Raw genomic sequence first — 21,900 nt, forward strand, 5'->3', positions numbered from 1 at the left:
GGACTATTTTTGTTGAGAATTTTAAGATCTACAACTTTGGTTTAAGGTTTTTTTTTGATAAAACTTACCGTTTTCGAAAAAAATTTAAAAAATCTCAAATTTTGACCTTTGACCCCGAATAACTTTTGACGCACACATGGGATCGATGGGGACTTTTTAAACTTTATTTGTGATGGTATACCCTAGCTCTCCACCAAAATTTGGCTCTCCGGCAATTTTTGTTATTTGCCAAGCATTTTGATGTCTAAGTTGACCGGATTATAAACTCGAATGAAAATGTATGAGTATAATAACTGCAGTACCTTCTAGTTCTTTTTATACCTAATTAGAGAACACTTGTACTTTCTCGATAAGTACATACCTAATTTCGCATTTCATCTTTTTTTCTGATATTTACATTCGCCTTTAATGGAGCCAATCAAGTGGAACGTGTATTCGAAGGAGTCATGCAGCGTACCAACCCATAAAAACAGATGATTGGAATTAAAATTTTTCGCATTACATTGAAAAAGTAGGTTTGCGGGTAATGCTTTTGGTGTATGTACAAGAGGTTATTAGATTATTTTCATGTTGTATTTAGAACGTATTTGATATATTCTATTCTTCATATGAAGTCTTGTAGTGTTTGTTGAGTAAATGTCTTGTTACTTTGAAAAGTCGACTTCATTGTCTTTACAAAGAGACGCTAATTGTATCCGAACGTCTGCAGTCTCTCCGGTGAGTACCGATCCCATAAGAATAGAAACTGTTTTCACTTATTAATTTTATTTTTTCACACTTTTAAATTTCCTAACCCTGATGAGATTCGAGCTCACGACCCCTGAATCCAAAGGTAGGCCTCTCTTACCACTGAGCCATAGAGGGAATTATTTTTTTTTAATATTTTAGATTGTTTAAATTGATTTAAATGCTGATTGATTTTTGATAAGCACATGTAAATAATATATAGGATGTACAGAATTTTATTATTGGCCGGTAATGAAGTCGGTAAATAATAGGAATCCATGCTTTATCTATCGACGAGGTAGGTAAACGCAGATATAACAAATAACATCAATATGTTAAAAAATCATCCCCATTATAGAATAAATAATCATATATACATATATTGTTTATTCAGTTTGTTGAACGATGGTATATATATTTTTGAAAAAGATTGTTGGGTTTCGGTTCATTCATATGATTGCCATGGCGTCTACATAGGTAAAACAAGTCAGTATTTGCAATCTAGAATAAAATCTCACAAGTATGACAAAAAATCATGTGGCCCTTACGTAACATGAAACTAGACAAACGCATTTCTTCAATTTTGGTCAAACAAAAATTTTAAAACTGAATAAAACACAAAATTGACATCCATATGCCGTATATTGGATGTGTGAGACAGCACGTTTCCAAATTCAAAATTTTGAAAAATGGACTAAAAACTGACACTGAAGCTCTTTAACTCAGAAACAATTGGTTTCTGTGTTTTGGGGTAATGAGAACTTTTGAGCAGCATTACCAAAGCTACATCTCTGGTCATTTTGTATAAAGTAAAAGTCATTTTGAACATTTTTTGTAGCTTTGCTACTATTTAATATTTTATTAGTAGAACGTTCTGTTATTGTTCTGGTTTAATGTTATTGTTTTATATAGTTCTTGAGAACTATCTCTAATAAAGAAATGAAAATACGCGTTAAGATGTTTTATTTTTTTGCATAAAAATGGCGCCTCACATGAAAAAAAATACATTTTTATTAGCATAAATTAAAAGAAGAATTCAAAAATGAATTTTAGTTTGAAACATCTCAGTGCCGTACCATTTTTTTCTTTAAATAAATTAAGACAATTACACGGATGCGCGCCAATGATGAATATATAATTCTTAATTGTATAGCAAAAAATGAGAAATAACTACCTCTAAAAACTCAACAAATTTCATTTGTATATCTAAACCCGTTTCGGAGCAATAAGTAAATCGACAGTTTCTAAGAAAAATTTTAACACCCCACCCCGTATCTCGGAAAACGAAGCATTTGCGGGCATACGTTTATAGAGCAAACTGTCATTATTTTTTCATGCAGAATCAACCTCTGAAGTTTGTTGCACTTCCTTACTTACTAACACCCTTTATATTATACAACTATGTATGTATTATTGAAATGAACTAAAAACCAGATATTAAACCTCTGTAATTCAGAAACAATTGATTTCTGAGACCTAGGACAATCAGAACTTTTGATCAGCATGACCAAAGTTATATCTGCAAAATTTCGGACAATATGCAAAATGTAGGTGTCACTTTAAATCCATAATGTTTACAATAATTGATCAATTTTTATTAACTAGTAAGTATATATATTGTAAAATTATTAATTAATTAATTGAATCATTACCCTTACGCAATTTTCTAACTTTATAATTAAATCACTCAGAAAACAATAATTATGACATAATATATAAATATGTAAAAAAACCAACTATTTATAAATATGTATATTATGTTGTTTTCCACTTTTCATTTTTTACAAAAATATCGTAGTGAATTTATCACAAAATTTTCCGCCTTAGGGTTTTCTGTGGAGTACCATTAAGTTGAAAGAAAGTATAGCAAAAAATCAAGATATACCGTGTATGTACAAATCTCATAGTGAAACAAAATTGGGATGGATAATAAATACCCTTTCCCGGGTACCCTTTAACCATATCTGCTCTTACTTTGTCCTGTACACGATATTCCTTCGGAGTGGTAACATAAAAAATCCTTGTCGGTCAAGCACTTATCACAACCACCTCGGAACCACCCTCTCGCAAGGGTTGAATCGACTGAACTTTGAGCAAATAATTCGCAATTATCGGCACAAGTACTTTATCATGTGAATCTGATTTAAGCCCGGCACCGACTACATCGACGAAATTCAGTGGCAACGTGCTCGACGGTCTCTCTTGCAAGAAGTGGGGACCTTCTCCGACGAGCTGGTGTTCTGGAGCACGGCGTGTCCAGCGAGCGTGCATTGGGTTACGGTGCATTGCATTGTTGTCTGTGGACGAGGTAAGGTTTTGTCTCCGGTTGAAGAGATCGATGTTTGAATTATGGAAATTAAGGAAAATCGATCATTTTTATGTCAATTTGGTATATTACTTGTTTCATATCGTACTTTATGTTATTGAATTATTATTTAGTGATGGACAATTTATTTCTATTTTTTGATAAATTACTGTTTCCTTTTAAACATGATTTCGATGTCGTTTCTTTATTTAAAAAATTTTGGTACAAATTAATTTACATCATAAATTGAATATTCTATTAATAAATAATTTAGTAGAGTATAACACTTTTAAAAATTTTAGACAGATAAATGCAATAAGTAGGCTTTAGGCCTATTCCACTGCTATATTTTCAGATTTATTGTGGTCCTCTAGCACTGGATTACATTCTGTGGCCTGACCCTTTTTAAAAGGTATAATAACTTCGAAACTGAACCTTATATGTAGTTCATTGTCGGTGGATTTTCTTTGTCTAATGCAAAGATCCGCACACTTGCCAGGCTGTCACACCGACATGAAATGTGATCTGTAGTTTCTTCTTCTAAATGACAGAATTTGCATAGGAATCTGTCACTACCATCAGCTTCAATTCAGCTTACAGTTCCTTGTTAGCAAATCTACTGTGGCTTTGACTGTTTTCCTGTCTTTGCTTATTAAGTCTGCCGTGAATTTTGGCCAATGCTCTGTAATGAAATGTTTCGCCTGTCTTTGTCTTGGTGAATTCCTGCACCATTCCAGAGATTTGTGAGCTACCCACTTTCTTGTAGCCGTTCTTGGTACTGATTTTCAAGCGTCGCAGAGGGTTCTGGTCCAACGAATGGTATTGATGATAGTCCAGAGAAATAAGATTTTTCTCGTGACACATCCTCCTCCAGGCCAAAACCAAATTTTTTGGGTAGTATGGACATCTACCTATATTAATAACATATGTTTCCTGCAGCCGATTAAGATGATATACATAGTTATAAACATAGTAAATTTTCGCATATAAAAAAACTTCAATAGGGCGTTCGCTGAATATGTCTATCCTTATTTGTTGCTTAGAAAATTGCAAAATAATGCAATGCAATAATGAATGCTGTGACTTCTTGTGCTTAAATTATATTTTAAATTTCAAAGCAATTGGTCAAATACTTTAAAAGTTATTTAATTTATTTATCCCAAATTCATTTTTTACAACACTATAAGTCAGAAAATTATAAGGTTACAGTAATACTTCGGAGAGTTTATGAAAGAAGAACATTTATAATACTAATCCAATTAAATAAAATGACAACAAGTAATTTTAAACAGTGTAAAATTATTTTACAAAAACATGTCGATTCTTTGCTTACTTATAAACAATTAGAATAACTTTTTAACCGTTACCTGTAGAAAAATTATTTTTTCACATTTAGAAAGACTGAATTTTTATACACATTTAGAAAGAAAAAGCAATTGTCCTAGGACAACTAGGGACGAAGTTAGCCCCCCCCCCTTTTTTTAATTCACATGTTCTTGCAAAATAACTTTGCAATATGTATTTAGAATTATTTTTTGTCATTTTTTTTAAATTAAATTAATAGTGTAAATATTCTTTTCCGCAAATCGCCAGGAAATTTTGACATTCCTGTCAAAATTTCTTGAAGAAAAAGTCAGGACTTCCTTACTGTAAGGAAATGTCATTTCCTTACTGTAAGGAAATGATATTTCCGTACAGTTGTTAGTGTTAAATTTATAAGCGTCAAGTTTGACAATTCAACCTCAATACGTTTCCATAGTAACCCAAGTAATTTTATTAGGAATTTCAAAGCACCATTTATTTGGGAATAAAATTATCGCGTTTTTTTTAAATCAATCAATATCTGTCGAATTTTAAACGATTTGCGGAAAAATAGTATGTTTACCTCGTAGGAAAAGCCACATTCCTGGACTCTGTGTTGCTAAGTCTCGGCTTGCGCCTCGACTTAGCAATCTTCACAGTCGTCCAGGAATGTTAAGCTTTTCCTACCCGGTAAACAATGTACTATTTTTCATAAACTATCCAAAGTATTACTGTACTTCATAATTTTCTGACTTATAGTGTTGCAAAAAAATTAATTTGGGAAAAACAAATTAAATATCTTTTAAACTATTTGACCAATTGCTTGGAAATTTAGGGTATCATTTAAGCATCAGAAGTCTCAGCATTCCTTGTAATAAGAAGGTTCTAAGTTATATTTTTACATAAGTTATGAATACATATTTATAAAAACTTAAAATTTATGATTTATTTTGCAATTTTCTAAGCAACCAATAAGGATAGGCATATTCCGCGAACGCCATATTGAAGTTTTTTATATGATTTATGAGTTTCTTACTCCTAAATTTGTTTAAAATGCTTAACTTTTTGGTAATAGACGAAAAAAGCGAGAATTTACCGTTTTTTGATCTTCATTTGTTTATAACTATGTATGTATATCATCAAAATCGGCTGCAGGAATCATATAGGTTATTATTAGGTGTCCTATAGATGTCCATACTACTCAAAAAATTTGGTTTCGGCCTTGAGGGGGCTGTGTCACCAACAGGATATTTTTTTCCTTATTTCTCTGAACTATGAGTGATGAGTCTTGTTTGGCCGTTTCATCTGCTTTTTCGCTACCCTTGTGGTATTCGTGCCCCTGTGCCTAGGGGTGGGGACCTTTTCCGACGAGCTCTTGTTCTACTAGAGCATGTCGAATGTGAATTTAAGCGCAAGTATTTTTCATGTCCATGAGATACAACAAAACAAAGTCACAAACATTTGTCTCTTGGTTTAACTACCACAACTAATTACTTCAATGATAAAATATAACGATTAATCTACCTGAATATTCAATATAATTAAAATCTTAGTCGGAATATAAATACTATAATTATTTTTACGTAATAAAAATTTATTTATACGTAGATTATGCAAGACATTTTGATTTTATATACAAATTATAAGGTAATTCCTTTCTGCAGCATTACAAGTTCTTTTATCAACGTGTTCAAAAATTGTGCTGATCTGTCCCGTACACATAGTGTGACCAACTAGCCCGAAAAATCCGGGACATGGCCCGAATTACGAAGTCGTGTCCCGGCGTCCCGGACAAGGCTTCCGGGTCATCCGAATTTTAAAAGTTTTGGTAAAATTATATTTTGAAATTTTGAATACGTTATTCTTCTAAGAATTCACATCAAATTGAATTCGTGGAACGAAAAAAAGTCGACAATTTCTAGAGTGTAATGCTAACACCACGTCCAAAATCCATGCATTTTATATCGTGGTATTATAGATTATAGTTCTACAGACTATAGGATATCCTATAGAACTCCTATAGTTCTATAGGACTGATCGGGTCACAAATGGGGAGGTCCTTAGAAGAATGGGGAAGAACCGAGAAGTACTAACCACCATCAGATCTCGAAAGTTGGAATACTTTGGACACATTATGCAAAATGAATCCAAATATGCCCTCCTACAACCCATCCTGCAAGGAAAAATATTTGGAAAGCGAGGTCCATGAAGAAGAAGAACATCCTGGTTAAAGAACCTCAGAACCTGGTTTAACACAACATATTGTGCAGCTTATTCGCGTTGATGCAGATAAAGTGAAGATTGCCATGACGATCGCCACCATTCGTCACGGATAGGCACGTCAAGAAGAAGATAGTTGTATAAAAACTAAAATGGTGGATTTTTTTCGTTTCTGTATTTTAATTATCGTGTTCTTATAAAATGGCCCGATTTTTATTGAAAAGTCCCGGATTTCAGGTATTTTTTTCAGCCTTGTCCCGGATTCGAGTGACTTGGAGTTGGTCACACTACGTATACAGGGTGAGTGGGAACTCACCAAACTTTAAAACTGTGTAATATACGTATTAATAATAATATAATATGCTGTTAACCCATATAATATGCTGTTATTTTATTTTCATTTGTTTCCGAGTTATAGTGATAATAACACAAACTTGTAACTTAACATTCTTATAATGACTAATTTTCAAATGTACCGTCATTGACCTGTAAGCATTTCGTGCTTCGTTTATGAAGCTTCAACGTTGCTCTTCTGATTTGGTCATGGTTTTGCTCTAATTATGGTTGCAACATTTCTAATACGTCTAATTAGTGCATCCCGATTGTCGGCTTTTACCTTGTAAACCTCATTTGTGAACCAGTACCATAAAAAGTAGTTAATGGTGTTAGGTCTGGAAACATTGGAGGCCAACTAATAGGGCCACTGCGACCAACCCAACGCCTTGGAAATTTTGTGTTCAAATGTTGCCTGATCTGACGAGCAAAGTGTGCAAAAGCTCCATCGTGCTGATAATTCATTTGCATTCTGATGTTTAGTAGAACGTTCTGTAGGAGTCTTGACAATTCATTGGCTGGAATAATCTTTCGGTTGTAGGTACTGTATACGTTGTAGGTGGTATGGATATACACCTTGCCCGTGAAGTGTATTGATTAATCTCGTTTGAGGAATACCCAAATGAGTACCAATTATTAGTGAGCTGATCTATGGATCATCTTCTACTGAATCCAGAATATTTTATATTTCTTGTAAACTTTGTCTGGGAGTACGTTCCGAGCTTATTTTATTACTAGGAAGCGTTCCGTTATCGCATGGTTTGTTGAAAGCTCTAATAAATATATTTTTGACAATCTCTGAATGAACTAAAATATAAGGCGTCTCTAGTTTTCGTTGTACAGCAGAATTATTATTTATTTCCATTAGTTTATTCCTTGTCAGATTATGTGGGACAAAGTTTTCGTTGGAACTTTTGCCACGCTGAGCAGGCAGAAAGTGAGATGCAATTCATAGATCTCCCCTATCCTACTTTGCCTCAGTATTCGTATGGTTTGCAAATTCTACAAACCGCGAAGGCGTTATCAGAAAATTGGTCTCAATAAAAATTTTATTTTAATATCATTTTTAATTTTATTAAAGTTAAACTTTCCCTTGTTGCAAGTAGATGCCGCCACGGTACCCATATCGGGTTATTTTGCTGCAATTCGGTACTAGCAGTCGGATTTGTTTTATTCCATTCGGAGAAAGTCATATATACACTAGTGATGTTGAAAAAGTAACTATTCGTTACAAAGTACTCGTTAATTATGAATACCGAAAGTAACGATTATTATACAGAGAGGTAAATCGTTACTTTGATTACTATGATTACTTCGTACCAATCGTATCAGAGCGAGTACCTATTTTGATTTTGAGCATTGTATCTACTCGATTGATGTCGGACCGGTATTCCACGAGTGTTCGGTATCAGTACAGTTAACTAAAATTTTATCTATGAAGGGCGAAGGCTATGAAGAGTTTTACAGGATTACAGGGCGCTGAGAAGTAGCTGAAACAGAGGGAGGTATATCATTTAACAAAGCATGCACCCAGAAACAGATGTCTATACGATTTGTCGAGGTAGATCATTCACAGAATTTCACAGATGTTAGTTCTTTTGAAAATAAAAATGCAACAAATTAGATTTTATCTCACAATAAAACACTGAAAACTTTTGTTTTCTATACTTCCACAAAATTTATTATATACAATTATGTGACTATAGCTGTTTCGGCAGAGTGCCTTTCTCAAGTGATATAATTTACAATGTGTTTGCCTTTTTAAGTCTCTAACTGAAGAGGTTGAGGAGTGGGGAGCTGTTTGTCTCGAGTTGGTCATTCAGAATTATGTCTGTATTTTTCAGTTTATTAATTTCCATAGATTCTAAAAAAGATAGCTTAAGGCCTTTATTTTGGATATGCAGAATTTGAAACTCTTCATTGAAAGAATGATTATGATCTAGAAGGTGAAGTGCGTATGTATAAGTGTCTGTTTTTCTATTGTTGAAAGCCCTTTTGTGTTCTGCTATCCGTTTGTCAAAAGTTCTGCCATTTTGACCGATGTACGTTTTCGGACAGTCACCACAAGTTAGTTTGTACACACCACTCTGTAGTTGCTTTCTCTTTCGGCTTTTATTGTTCTTAAGAGGAAACAGTAGCGATCAACAGGTAGCGAAAACGCGTTACAAGATTGCGGCTGTAATTTTGAATATTTTTTCGAGATATTTGGCACACGTATTCGTAATATAATAAAGAATGGTGGTACAGAGCCCAATTTGAAAAATATATTAATATGTGGAAATTACTCTGTAATTAAATACAATATTAAAAAAACGAGCCTGTACCGCCATTAAGAAGAACAAAAAAATACACTTTCTTCAAATAAACTTTTTTATCCGATGCCTAGATTTTGTGTCATTTTGGAACTACTAATGAAATAAAAAATTTTAGTAGCTCCAAAATGACAAAAAATCTAGGCATCGGATAAAAAAGTTTATTTGAAGAAAGTGTATTTTTTTGTTCTTCTTAATGGCGGTACAGGCTCGTTTTTTTAATATTGTATTTAATTACAGAGTAATTTCCACATATTAATATATTTTTCAAATGGGGCTCTGTACCGCCATTCTTTATTATATTACGAATACGTGTGCCAAATATCTCGAAAAAATATTCAAAATTACAGCCGCAATCTTGGAACGCATTTTTGCTACCTGTTGATCGCTACTGTATCACCTTAATATATTTGCTTAAGTTGTTGTTAGTTCTGAAAGCTGGTATTATTCCTTTCTTTTTTATGCATCTGGCTATTTTTGTTGTTATCTTGCCAGTATATGTGAGAGAGCAGAAGGTACTGGGTTCTTTCTGTGGTGGTGGATACACTAATTTCAGGGCTTTCTTATGGAGTTTTTGGTTTAAAATTTTGTTAACTGTTTGTTCGTTATAGCCGTTGTTTACTGCTATTTGTTTAATGGTGTTTAGTTCTATCCCGAGATAGAACAAACAGTTAACAAAATTTTAAACCAAAAACTCCATAAGAAAGCCTTGAAATTAGTGTATCCACCACCACAGAAAGAACCCAGTACCTTCTGCTCTCTCACATATCCTGGCAAGATAACAACAAAAATAGCCAGATACATAAAAAAGAAAGGAATAATACCAGCTTTCAGAACTAACAACAACTTAAGCAAATTAATATATTAAGAACAATAAAAGCCGAAAGAGGAAGCAACTACAGTGTGGTGTGTACAAACTAACTTGTGGTGACTGTCCGAAAACGTACATCGGTCAAACTGGCAGAACTTTTGACAAACGGATAGCAGAACACAAAAGGGCTTTTCAACAATAGAAAAACAGACACTTCTACATACGCACTTCACCTTCTAGACTAGATCATAATCATTCTTTCAATGAAGAGTTTCAAATTCTGCATATCCAAAATAAAGGCCTTAAGCTATCTTTTTTAGAATCTATGGAAATTAATAAACTGAAAAATACAGATATAATTCTGAATGACCAACTCGAGACAAGCAGCTCCCCACTCCTCAACCTCTTTAGTTAGAAACTTAAAAAGGCAATGGCAAACACATTGTAAATTATATCACTTGAGAAAGGCACTCTGCCGAAACAGCTGTAGTCACATAGTTGTAAATAATAAATTTTGTGGAAGTATAGAAAACAAAAGTTTTCAGTGTTTTATTGTGAGATAAAATGAACTTCCCTCAAGTAACGGTCGAATCCATCAATTACATTAGATTTTAATAATAAATACACACCATTCTTATCAGGCCTAGAAAAAATAGCTTAGATTGATTGGAAAATATGCAGAAATGATAATATTTCTAGACTATGATCATCGATTTTAATTTTACATGTAGATACGGCATTGTCTTTATTAGACCAGGGCATTTAACACTAAAAATACAGGAATAAATCTATTTTTAAATATAGTAGGTACATAGACTTGCAACTTTTTGCATTGTATTTAGGATTAGGATGACGCCTGGAAAAAAGTCCACAATAAAAAATAGGTAGTAATGCATTATTACATTTTAAAGTGTATAAAACGCATCGAAAAATGCATAAACATGTTAAAATCAGACCTATATTAAGGGCCAGATTTTCTTATTTCGGGGTATTTGGGGTCACTGAACACGAATTTACAATCAGAACCGACCTCCGAAGCACCTGGGTGCCCAGGGTTACTGCTAAGATACGTCATCTAGAGTTTCGAGGATTTGTTTCTGACACTTAATTGATGCAAAGATATTACTCGAGATTACTGATATTGTGGAGCAGCAATGACAGAACAATTACATATCATTTAATTTCTATCCATTAAAGAGAAATGCGATTCTCGATATGATTACCATACTCAAATACAAGAGTAATCATAGTAATCAAAGTATCCTACTAATACTAATACAAAATATGTACTGAGAAATGCGATTCTCGATATGATTACCGGTACTCAAATACAAAAGTAACAAAAGTAATCAAAGTAATCAAAGTAACGAATACTTAAATGATTACTTTATACAAAAGTAACGATTTGTAGATAATCAAATAGTAATCAAATCATTTTTATCCCTTAAACAGATGGGCGAAGGTCGTTGTTATTTCGGAATACCTATACAAAATACCTACCTACTGAGAAATACGATTCTCGATATGGGTACCGGTACTCAAATACAAAAGTAACAAAAGTAATCAAAGTAACGAATACTTTGATCACTTTATACAAAAGTAACGATTTGTAACGAATACTCGAAAGTAACTATAATCAACATCACTAATATACACTCTCTGGTGATAGCTAAGGAGCTTGAAACCGGTTAGGGTGTTTATGTCACTCTCTGAATGAATTGAAAAATAAGACGTCTCTATAATAATTTTCGTTTTACAGCAGAATTAATAGGTTATAAATATACTTTTATCTGGAGTTCTCCGATTTGGAAACCGTTGACGATATTCTTCAACAACAGCTCCAGAGTTTCCATTACCAAACCCATAAACAAACACCATATTTGCATAGCCACGATTTGAATAAGTTTATATCTACATAATCACTATTTTAATGAGTTATTTTTAATTATTTTTCCGTATATTATACAGCCTTAACGTTTGGTGTGTTCCTCCCTACTAACCCTGTCGATAGCTTATTTCTGGTGATAGTCAAAGCAGTATAAACATTATTTGTCTTGTGTTGTAACCATAAGAACAGTAATTCAACCAACCTAAATTCCTGACATATATAACCGTTCAAAAATTCTTTGTAATGGTAAATGATTCAACTGCATAATAAATTTGAAAGAAATATTCGAAAATCCAACAGATGCCCTGAACCGTTTCCAACATTCCTGCCCATCACCGGCTTAATTATGAATTATACAGCACTTGGTACAATTATTATATAAAAACATTATGCCATTTATATAAAATTGATGGTTTTTCTAGATTGTGCAAATGGTATTGCTCTAATTATTAGCAATTTTTGTATTAAATTTAATTGTAGCTATTTTGCAGTTTAAACTTTTCAGTTATGTAACAGAAATTTGTATTGGCAATTTTAATGTGTTTGAAATAGACGAGGAAACTCAAAAGTGAACTGTGTTGTATTTAATTGATGTAATTGTTTAAATAGTTAAGATAATTGACCTTTCACTGATTAAAATTAAAAATACCTGGTACTTTTAAAAATAGAAAAGAGGAAAATGGAAAGTTTGTGTGGAAATCAATTAAGGGTAAATGCTCTAGCCTAGCGTATAATAGATAAAACTGTGATGTTGATGAAATTTTAAATGTTTTTTCTTTCGCATTTCTCACATATTGCTAATATACTACGACCTTCAAATGATCAGTTTGTTTCCTCTTGATGGCCATTTTAAAATATATTTTGGTTGTCTTCTCTCGTTTATGCGTTGTACGTGGCCGTAACAAATTAGTTGTTTAGTTTTGATATCGTCTAATAATGAGTGTTTTACTTTTATCTCACTAATTATTTTGTTAGTCACCTTTTCTATTACCGATTTTCCTGCTGCCTTTCTTCAGAAATCCATCTCTGTAGCTGTAATTGTCTTTTCTGTTTTCCTTTGATCTGTCGTACTTAACTTTCATATTATTTATGTTATACTCTTGATAATGGATTTACAGATCATTTTTATTTTCTTTTGAAATGTTCTGGTCGTAAAGGACACTATGAAGCGAAATGCCTTGTCCTTCCTGCGTAATTATTTCCTTTATGGCTCGTCGAGTTTAAAACAACCACATGACAGTAAAATTCTCCTGCTAGTAATCCTCTAATAAATCATGAGGAAGAAACTAGGAAAAACCCATGATACTATCCTGATATGAAAAGTACAGTAAAACCAATTTGTCTGCAACCGTGAGGAGAAGCGATAACAGAAGTACGTTTATGCGGTAAAAGTGACCTTGAGGGTTTTTGTTAACCCTGTTTTCCTGTATTTGTCTCACATTTAGTTTACTTTTAATATTAACATCAGGCTCTGATTTTATCTGTTTGTTATTGTAAAACTACGTCCAACAATAGAGGTATTTTATTTCTATTGATTTTCTTCTTTAATACAGGTAACCAGATCCTAATGAATTCATCCGAGGAATTTGCAAAGCAATTGATTTCATTGTTCATAATAACAGCCGCTTCTTTGATTTTTCTTATTCAGATTTTTTAACTGTTTCATCATCATTTACTTTGTAGATCTCCAGGATTATCAATCTATATAACCATGTCAAGGTTCACTTTGATTATTCTAGTTCTGTTTATTTTCCACGTTTTAGTATATTTTCTTAGTTTTTTTTCTGGATCAGTGTTGACTCCCTTTTACTCTGGTTGATTTTTTGGCATAATATGACTATTTTTGTTTGTTTCAGCTGTCCACATTTTTTAGTTGTTAGGTATATATCCTGTGTCATTATTAACTTATAGTTAATAATATTAATGTGGATAACGTAGAACTCAAATCTGTATCACATGATCATTTAGCATAAACATAAAGCTGTCTAAAATATGTTACATTCGTTGTTTTTACTAGTTCTTCTGCTGATAATAACGAAAAAGAAACTCTTAGAAGGTTCTAATTACAGGTAGGTCCGTTGTTTTAACGGCGATTGACTAGGATCAAAGTAACTTGTCAGCAGATTGACAGCTAAAAAGGAATAAGAAAATTTGGAACACATTTTATTGAGAAAAAACGTAGTCTTGACAGATGGCAGATGAAAACTTAACGGTGTAATTGGCAGCACGATATTTGACAGCTGACTGAACCGACATTTTGAAAAGTGGGAAAGTGGGAACAGTAAGGTAAAGGTAGTCGTCAGATCTGTATCTATATCTTTCTTAATGTTGATAAACAAAAGTACCGTAAACTTATCGAAAGGGGAGCCGGCGCGGCGTAGCTCAGACTATTATTATTAAACTTATCGAAAATAATAATTTTGGTTAATTTTGATCCTATTAACGACTGCATCGCTTTCACAGGGCCTTTTTAAGATCTTGGACGTCTTCAATCCGCGAATTATGATTTTGCGAATTAGGTACATCGCGTTTGTGTTTTACGTTTGTTTGCCATTGATCTTTATAATGAAGTAGTAAAAAAATATTTGTATGTACATTAAGATTTTCTCAATAATTTTTAACTAAAAGTTAACGTAAAATAAACCACAGCTAAATAAAAAAAGCATACGCAATGTAATTTATTGTTATTTATCATTACACTTAGGCGGTAAATATTTTGGCCGACTAATCTAAACCATTTCTTAATTTTAATTGTTAGGTTAACCTCCAAAAATGGCTCATTTCATCAACCAATCTAATATCACGTGCCTGAATCACATTTAGCATTGTAATGTACATTAGTCATGATTTTCCTATTGTTTCTGGCGGCTATGTTACTACTGTCGATACCATTTTTGACTTATTTCTTAATCTAGATCAATTTAAGTCTTTAAAGTTTAACAATGGTCGAAATAAGAGCAAATCTTGACCTTAGCTGCCTGAGGAACCTTGGTGGTCAAGCGCGGTGGTACCGAAAATCGTAGTATCACCACAGGGCGTGGTACATTCCTACCGAAATGCGGCTTGGGTTACCCCAAATAATGATTGAGAGTTAAGAGAGATTAATATGTTTAATGGTCCTATAGTGGAGCAGCTTGTGGGTATGATTGTGGGTATGATTTTATCTTCGAAGATTTATAGTCATAGAAAACTATTTCTTCTTAACAGAAATCAGTTTACTAAGTAATTAAGAGTGCAATATTTAAAAAAAAATGTTACTTTGACGCAAGGTATAAAACTCAGAAACAAAATGACATTTTGGTGCTGTCCAAAATTAAGGATATCTTTCTGTAAATGATCATATGTTTTAATTGCAAAATTGTTTCGTTTTGCAATTATTGAATAAAATAAGAATATTAAAGTCTTTACAAATAGATGAAACTAACAAGTCTTTATACATTACTATTAGGGCTGGATCAAATGACATATATCAATCCATGCATACAACATATACTCTTATAGCAAGTAATTCATGCGTTTGACTATACACTGTGGGCCAAAATAAAGTACATTTTTTAGTTAAAAATACCTTTTTTGTTTTTTTGGGCGATTTAATTTCTTTTTGCAGGTCTAATAGCCTAATATGTCATCAACATGATTGGAAATTTGGAAGCAAAAATAACGTACAGGGTCGGACTTATAAACAAATTTATGTAACGGTGCATTTGAGCTCGTTTCAAATGAAAACTGTCTTAGCTAAAATTGAACTAATATGCTCTTTTGGTAGGTTAACTATCCAGAACACTTCATTAAAAAGGAATTTTTTCAAAATTACCGGAATCGCAAAATATAATTTTTTTATTTAAATAATGTTTAGAACACGCCTTCGCCATTTAATTTTAAAAAATCCCGAATTTGTAAAGTATTATTTTATACTTAAATTAGAAAATCTTATTCGAGTACTTTTCTAATATGTTCACCAGAACGAAACCCTCTTAACGCTAAATTACATCGTTTCCATCGTTTTGCCTCATATTAGCAGTAATTTTTATTAAATCTTAAGAAATTCTCAAACGCTCAAATATGTCAATTTTACTTAGAAAGCGAAGCTCAAGAACTGAAGAAAATATTACTAGAGTAAGGGTTGTTTTAGTAAATTTGCAACCTGGCCAATCTGTTGGAACAAGGAAAATCGCAAAAGAAACTAGGATTTCCCGCACATCAGTTCAAAGAATCATTAAAGAAGATTGCTATCTTAAAGTATTTAAAAAAGTTTACTGTCAAAGACTTACTGAAAGATGTAATTTGCTACTGTGAAGACATTAGAAAAATATGGTTTTCAGATGAAAAAATGTTTTATTTATGGCCTCCTAAAAATACCCAAAATAATTGAGTGTATTCTGACGTAAAATTTAAGAGAGACATTTCTCTAGAGCATATTTTAATTGAAGAAAGTCAATTCTTAAAAGGTGTAATAGTCTCTGTTGCAGTATCCATGTTGGGAAAATCTCGTCTGATTTTTGTTGATGCCGGGGTAAAACTTAATTCAGAAACATATCAAGAACAAATCTTAAAGCACCTATTACCTGAAATTGAAGAAGTATGTTATGATTACACTTTTCAGCAGGATGGTGCTGCTTCGCACACTTCCCACAATACACGGATATTCTTGAGTGAAAATTGCCCGGACTATATTGAGCCCGAGATGGGGCCCCCGAACAGCCCAGAATTAAATCCGGTTGACAAATTTTTGAACAAAATTTGTATGACGATCAACAATTTGAAATCATCGAACAGCTCAAAGAAAGAATGCAGTTTGTTTGGAATAATTTTGAACAGGGTGTAATAAATGAGGCTATCAATTTATGGTGCAGACGACTTCAAGAAGTGGTAAACAATAATGGTGGCCACATTCATAATATTTTAGTCTAATCAAGTTTTAAAATTATTGAACTGTTTTCATAAATGTGTTATTTGTTAAAATGTTATATTTTCATAATTTAATAAAATAAATTATATTTTGCGAATCCGATAATTTTGAAAAATTTCCTTTTTACTGAAGTGTTAATTGGATGTACTGGAGCAAGTGTGCTTCTACACAGCCATGATGTGAACAAGTCATATTTAGCTCAATGGTACCTAGGGCGTGAAACATTGGATACAGTCGGTTCGCTAAACTCAGACGCAACTGGCTAGATATTTTAGTCGATAATTTTTTTGTTTTTTGCCAATTTTGCAAAAATTGGCAAAATTACTAACTATTTAGTGATTATTAACTATTTAGTAATTATTTTTTGGCAATTTTACTAAAATTGGCAAAATTACCGATTAAAATATCTAGAAAGTTGCGTCTGAGTTTAGCGAACAGACTATATTTTGTACATCCATAGGTAAAGTCACATCAATTTTATATGTTCCTATGACGGATTAATTTTAAAGGGTTTTTACCCAATATTTTTACTTTGGTGGTTAGCATGTATGATTCAAGAAACACTGATGATGATCGGTCAACCGATTGAAAACTAGTTCTGTTTGTTTTACGATGTAGCCCTGTATAGGGATTTTAACAAATACATATACCTTTTATAAAAGATTTCATGGTTTTTTGTAATAAATGGTATACAGCCAACTACAGGAAAATTTTTTTCCTCGTGGATTTTAAATAAATAAATATGACAAAGAAGTTAAACATAGTCATTTCAGTCTAGAAAACAAAAACAATAGTCATCAACAAAGAATCGACCAGATGTAAAAAAGAAATTTACGAAACCAAAATTCGGTCACCTTCTCTGATGTCTCTTATCTATCATAACATTTTCTATGTACGTTTTCCATCTCATAGCAGGTCTTCCTCTCCGCGTTCTTCCCGGCGGGTCCCAATACAATATTCTTTCGGCCACCTGGGCTCTGGCATTCTTTGTACATGTCCGTACCACTGTAGGGCTCCGTTTCCAACTTTTTTGTAATTAAGCATTCTACTCCTATTCTATTCCTTATTTCCTCTGTCCTTATTCTATCCTCTCTAGTGATTTTCTTCTCATAAAGTCCAATTCAACTGTTCTTATTTTATTTCGTATTGTTACCATTGGCCATACTTCTGCTTCATGTAGGGTAATATTCAGCACTATGCTCTTACAGATCCTTTTTTGTGTTTTGTTTGGTTAGAGTGTTGTCCCATATCACTTCATGGAGTGCTTTGATGGCTTTTTCTGATATATCTAAAACATAAAGGATGCTAGAAATAACAGAAATGCGAATAATTAGAGGAATCACGGGAATCACACTAAGAGATCAAAATAGAAGACGAAAGGGTAGTCAAGGTAGCAAGAGACAGATCACGAACCTTTAACAGTACACTTTCATGACAGTGGTCATGAGCCTTTAACAGTACTTCCGTACTTAAGGGTTTTTGGCATCGCTGATTACGAATCTGACATTATTTTTTTGAAAAACAAAATGGCGGATCCACGATGGCGGAAAAAAATTGAAAATATCTGTCAAAATGCAAATTTTTTTGTTAAATTTGGTAGTTTAGGGTCGCTGATCGAACATTATTTTTTTGAAAAACAACATGGCGGATGGGCGGATTCAATATGGCCGAAAGAAATTCGAAAATTTTATTTTAAACGTATATTTTTTTGAAATTGTATGTTATGAGACACTTTTGAAATTAATGATTACCAATACATTTTGTTTTTGAAGTACAATACTCAGAACCTATTACTTTTGTAAAACCGCCGATACATACGCAACAACTGCCAACTCTGCATAGGCAGTTTTAAGCAGATAAGGGAGCATCCATAAACTACGTCGTAAAAAATTTGAACTTTTTAATACCCTCCCCCCTCCGTCGTAATTTGTCGTTTAGAGACGCCCCCCCCCTTCCATGTCGACGTCGTCGTTGCAACTCACGACCCACCTTTCATTAATTTAAAAAAATCAATATTGTTTTTTTTTAATCAAATATGAGGGGGTAGGCGTAAAATCTTGGTTCAATGCTATTTAAATGAATTAATTTTTTTCGAATCCTGAGAAAACTAATAAATATATTTGAAAAATTTAAACGCAGAATAAAAGATTATATTATTACCGAGGGTTGAAAGTCCCTTAGAATAAACAAAAGGTTTCTGTTGAATGAAATATTTGAAATGAAAAATCAGACAAAATTTTCTCTTTTTTTTCACCCCTGTAACTTATTAAAATAAACATTATATATGTTTTCAGGAACTGTTGGCCCTCGGCAATAATGCAGTCTTTCAATCTGTGTTTAAATTTTTCAAAAATCTTTATTAGTTTTCTTAGTATTCGAAATAAATGAATGCATTTAAATTGCATTGGACCAAGATTTTGCGGGGTATGCTTTCTTAACTGCATCATATAAATCTTTATATTTATTTTGTTTTGATTTCGATGCCATTTCTTCTAAAGTATAAATATGACTTACTAACTAAATAGAAAACAATATTTTATTTCTATTCGTTCTTTCAGAACTGTTGCAGTATGCAGCACATAAATGAACTAACAATTTAATATTTTTTTGCTTCCAGACGTTGTTCTGTATATAGAAGCGATTGTTTTAACCCAAAGAACAATGTCTTATTGTTTGTTGTCCTGTACAAAAGTGCTACCTAATATTAGTTTAATGCCGTGACTGATAAAAAGGAAATGAAAAGTATGCGATAAAAGTATCTATAATAGAATTATTCTTTTTAATTTTAACAAAGGTATATTTATTCGTAAACGTTTTGTTTTATTTTCAATTTCATATCAAAAACTATAGGTTTTTATATGAATATCTGATACTTTAATGCTGGTAGAAGCTAGTAAAAAATTATTTTTATAGACACAATAGCGACAAATATACCAATATATTAAACGACGTCGAATGGGCACTCATACCCCCCTCCCCCTGTCGTACTGCGTCGTAATAAGCAAGCCCCCCCTCCCTCTTCTCAACGACGTAGTTTATGGATTACCCCCTAATCCAATGTGATTCTGTATCTTGTGACTGTACATTTTGAGACTATTAAACATTAATCGTAGAATTTTGTACTTTTTGCATGTATTTTTACGAAATTTTGAATATTTTAAGTATATTTTTACTGTTTATTCGTTAACAAATTTTAGGCACTTATTGTTATCAAATATTTAGTCAACTTGTATCTTACATTAACACATACTTGAAAAAGAAGAATCTGCTTTACAGTAATAAAATTGATAAACCACAAAACGTTTTGCAGAGTTTTCAATCTAAACATTCTTTTTTTAATTCACTGTCGATGTCGGCCAAAATAAGGTCTTACTTGTCCCGGAGTTATAAATAAGCATAGATCCGGTCTGATCCTGCGTATTACGATTCTACGATAGTATGAGAAAACTGCTGTAAACATGAAAATCCCTAAATAGGGATTTTTTTTTATTTTACCTCATGACCACATTTTCAGCATTTGGAACCACTGTGCGTCGGGTGGAAGTGTGGTCCCAGCACGGAAAAGATCGAGTATGACATCGCATAAGTATCGAGTATGCATAACAATATAGCATGAAGGCACAATCCAAGGAACATACTGAATTGCCTAATAAGAAGGTAGAAGAACAAGATGTATTACAAAATATATTTTACAATTGAGATGCCACGAACAGATTTAGAATAATTTTATTTCTTATTACATTAAAAGCTGTAAAAGTCTCCTCACTATAAGGAAAGGTGCAATTGTAACGCGCACTTTCGGCTTTTGATTAATGAATAGAAGAACGAACTTAGTAATTAGGGCACTTAAGCAGTTGTTTTAACCGGAAATGTGCTTTAACATTACGATTACCTTTTTTTTCTCTAAACTCAACACCTAAAGGCTTATTACGACCGAAGTGAGTGAGGATATTAATGACCAGTCATTTCAGGTTAGTGCCACCCATGGAGGTGGAAATTGAAATTTTAATCATTCAGTGATTTGACCAAATTAGTAAATTAACGTCAATTGGACTAAGATAAATCATCTCAAATTAGCCTAGCTCAAGTAAAAGAGGAATCTATTACCAGAATGTTGTGTACATTTAACAAAACTTACGTTTTCTTCATCTTGGGGATTTATTATATCGCTGGTACCTATGATTAATGTGATTCCTAATACATTTCCAGTGAAAATAATAACTCTTTGATAAGTGTTGGCGATACAATTTCTTTTTATATGCGTGTCCGCGAAGATTATAACTACCAAAATATTTATAACGAAAAGATTTAGTTCATAATAGATGCCGACGAAAACAATTATTTCCCTTTCTGTTTCTGATTCTGCCGACGAAAACAATTATTTCTGAGAACTTTTTAGTAATTATAATTTTCGTGGACCCGCAAACAGAAATGATGTTTTTTGCTGGTACTCCTCAAAAAATAAAAATTTTCGCTAACACTTTATTAGGGATTATAATTTTCACAATCATATAATCGAAAATAATATTTTTCGCGGCGTTCATTGAAAGTTCTACTTTTAACGGCATTTTTCGGAGTTATACTTTTCGTAGGCGGCGGCGATATATTTCACAGGAATTGATTGCAAACTGATAAAACAATAAGTTCTCAATATTATTATCACCTTTTGGACCAGCTGAAGGGAAAAAAAATCGTGAATAAAGACCCGGATTGCAGAAAAAAATCCCCTTTCATCTGGTTAATGCATCGTTTAATATGAGCATTTTGACTATGTATGGCTAAAATCCATGCATATGTTCGAATTGTTGGAGCATCCACCCTATTCACCAGATTTGGCCCCTAGTGACTTCCATCTGTTTCATGTAAATTTAACCTGTGATAGTTATTTATGTAAATTTAAGAAAATGTATGTTTTTTGCACAATCCAAGGAAACAGAAAAAGGTATAATTGTCTATTTAGGAGGTAGAATATGAAGAACAACCTATTCAGTTCGAGACTATAAAGTGCAGACACATAATAAAATACATCTCTTGAGAAAGGCGAAACAGCTGTAGTAGCATTGCCTTTTGATAAATTTTGTGGAAGTGTTCAAA

At 32.7% G+C, this 21,900-nt stretch overlaps 2 protein-coding genes across 2 annotated transcripts in view; one reads left to right on the forward strand and one right to left on the reverse strand.

Moving 5' to 3' along the window:
• Positions 1 to 2,940, reverse strand: part of LOC114343448 (uncharacterized) — a 179,574-nt gene extending 176,634 nt beyond the window's left edge. The window contains exon 1 of the mRNA XM_028294278.2: positions 2,701 to 2,940. The gene's annotated coding sequence lies outside the window, so the exon portion shown is untranslated. The remainder of the gene's footprint in view (positions 1 to 2,700) is intronic.
• LOC114343449 (N-alpha-acetyltransferase 16, NatA auxiliary subunit) overlaps positions 1 to 21,900 on the forward strand; it is a 504,210-nt gene that overhangs the window by 245,948 nt on the left and 236,362 nt on the right. The gene's annotated exons all lie outside the window — the stretch shown is intronic.

This window comes from Diabrotica virgifera, chromosome 5 (assembly GCF_917563875.1).
Source record: "Diabrotica virgifera virgifera chromosome 5, PGI_DIABVI_V3a".
NCBI classification, from domain to species: domain Eukaryota; kingdom Metazoa; phylum Arthropoda; class Insecta; order Coleoptera; family Chrysomelidae; genus Diabrotica; species Diabrotica virgifera.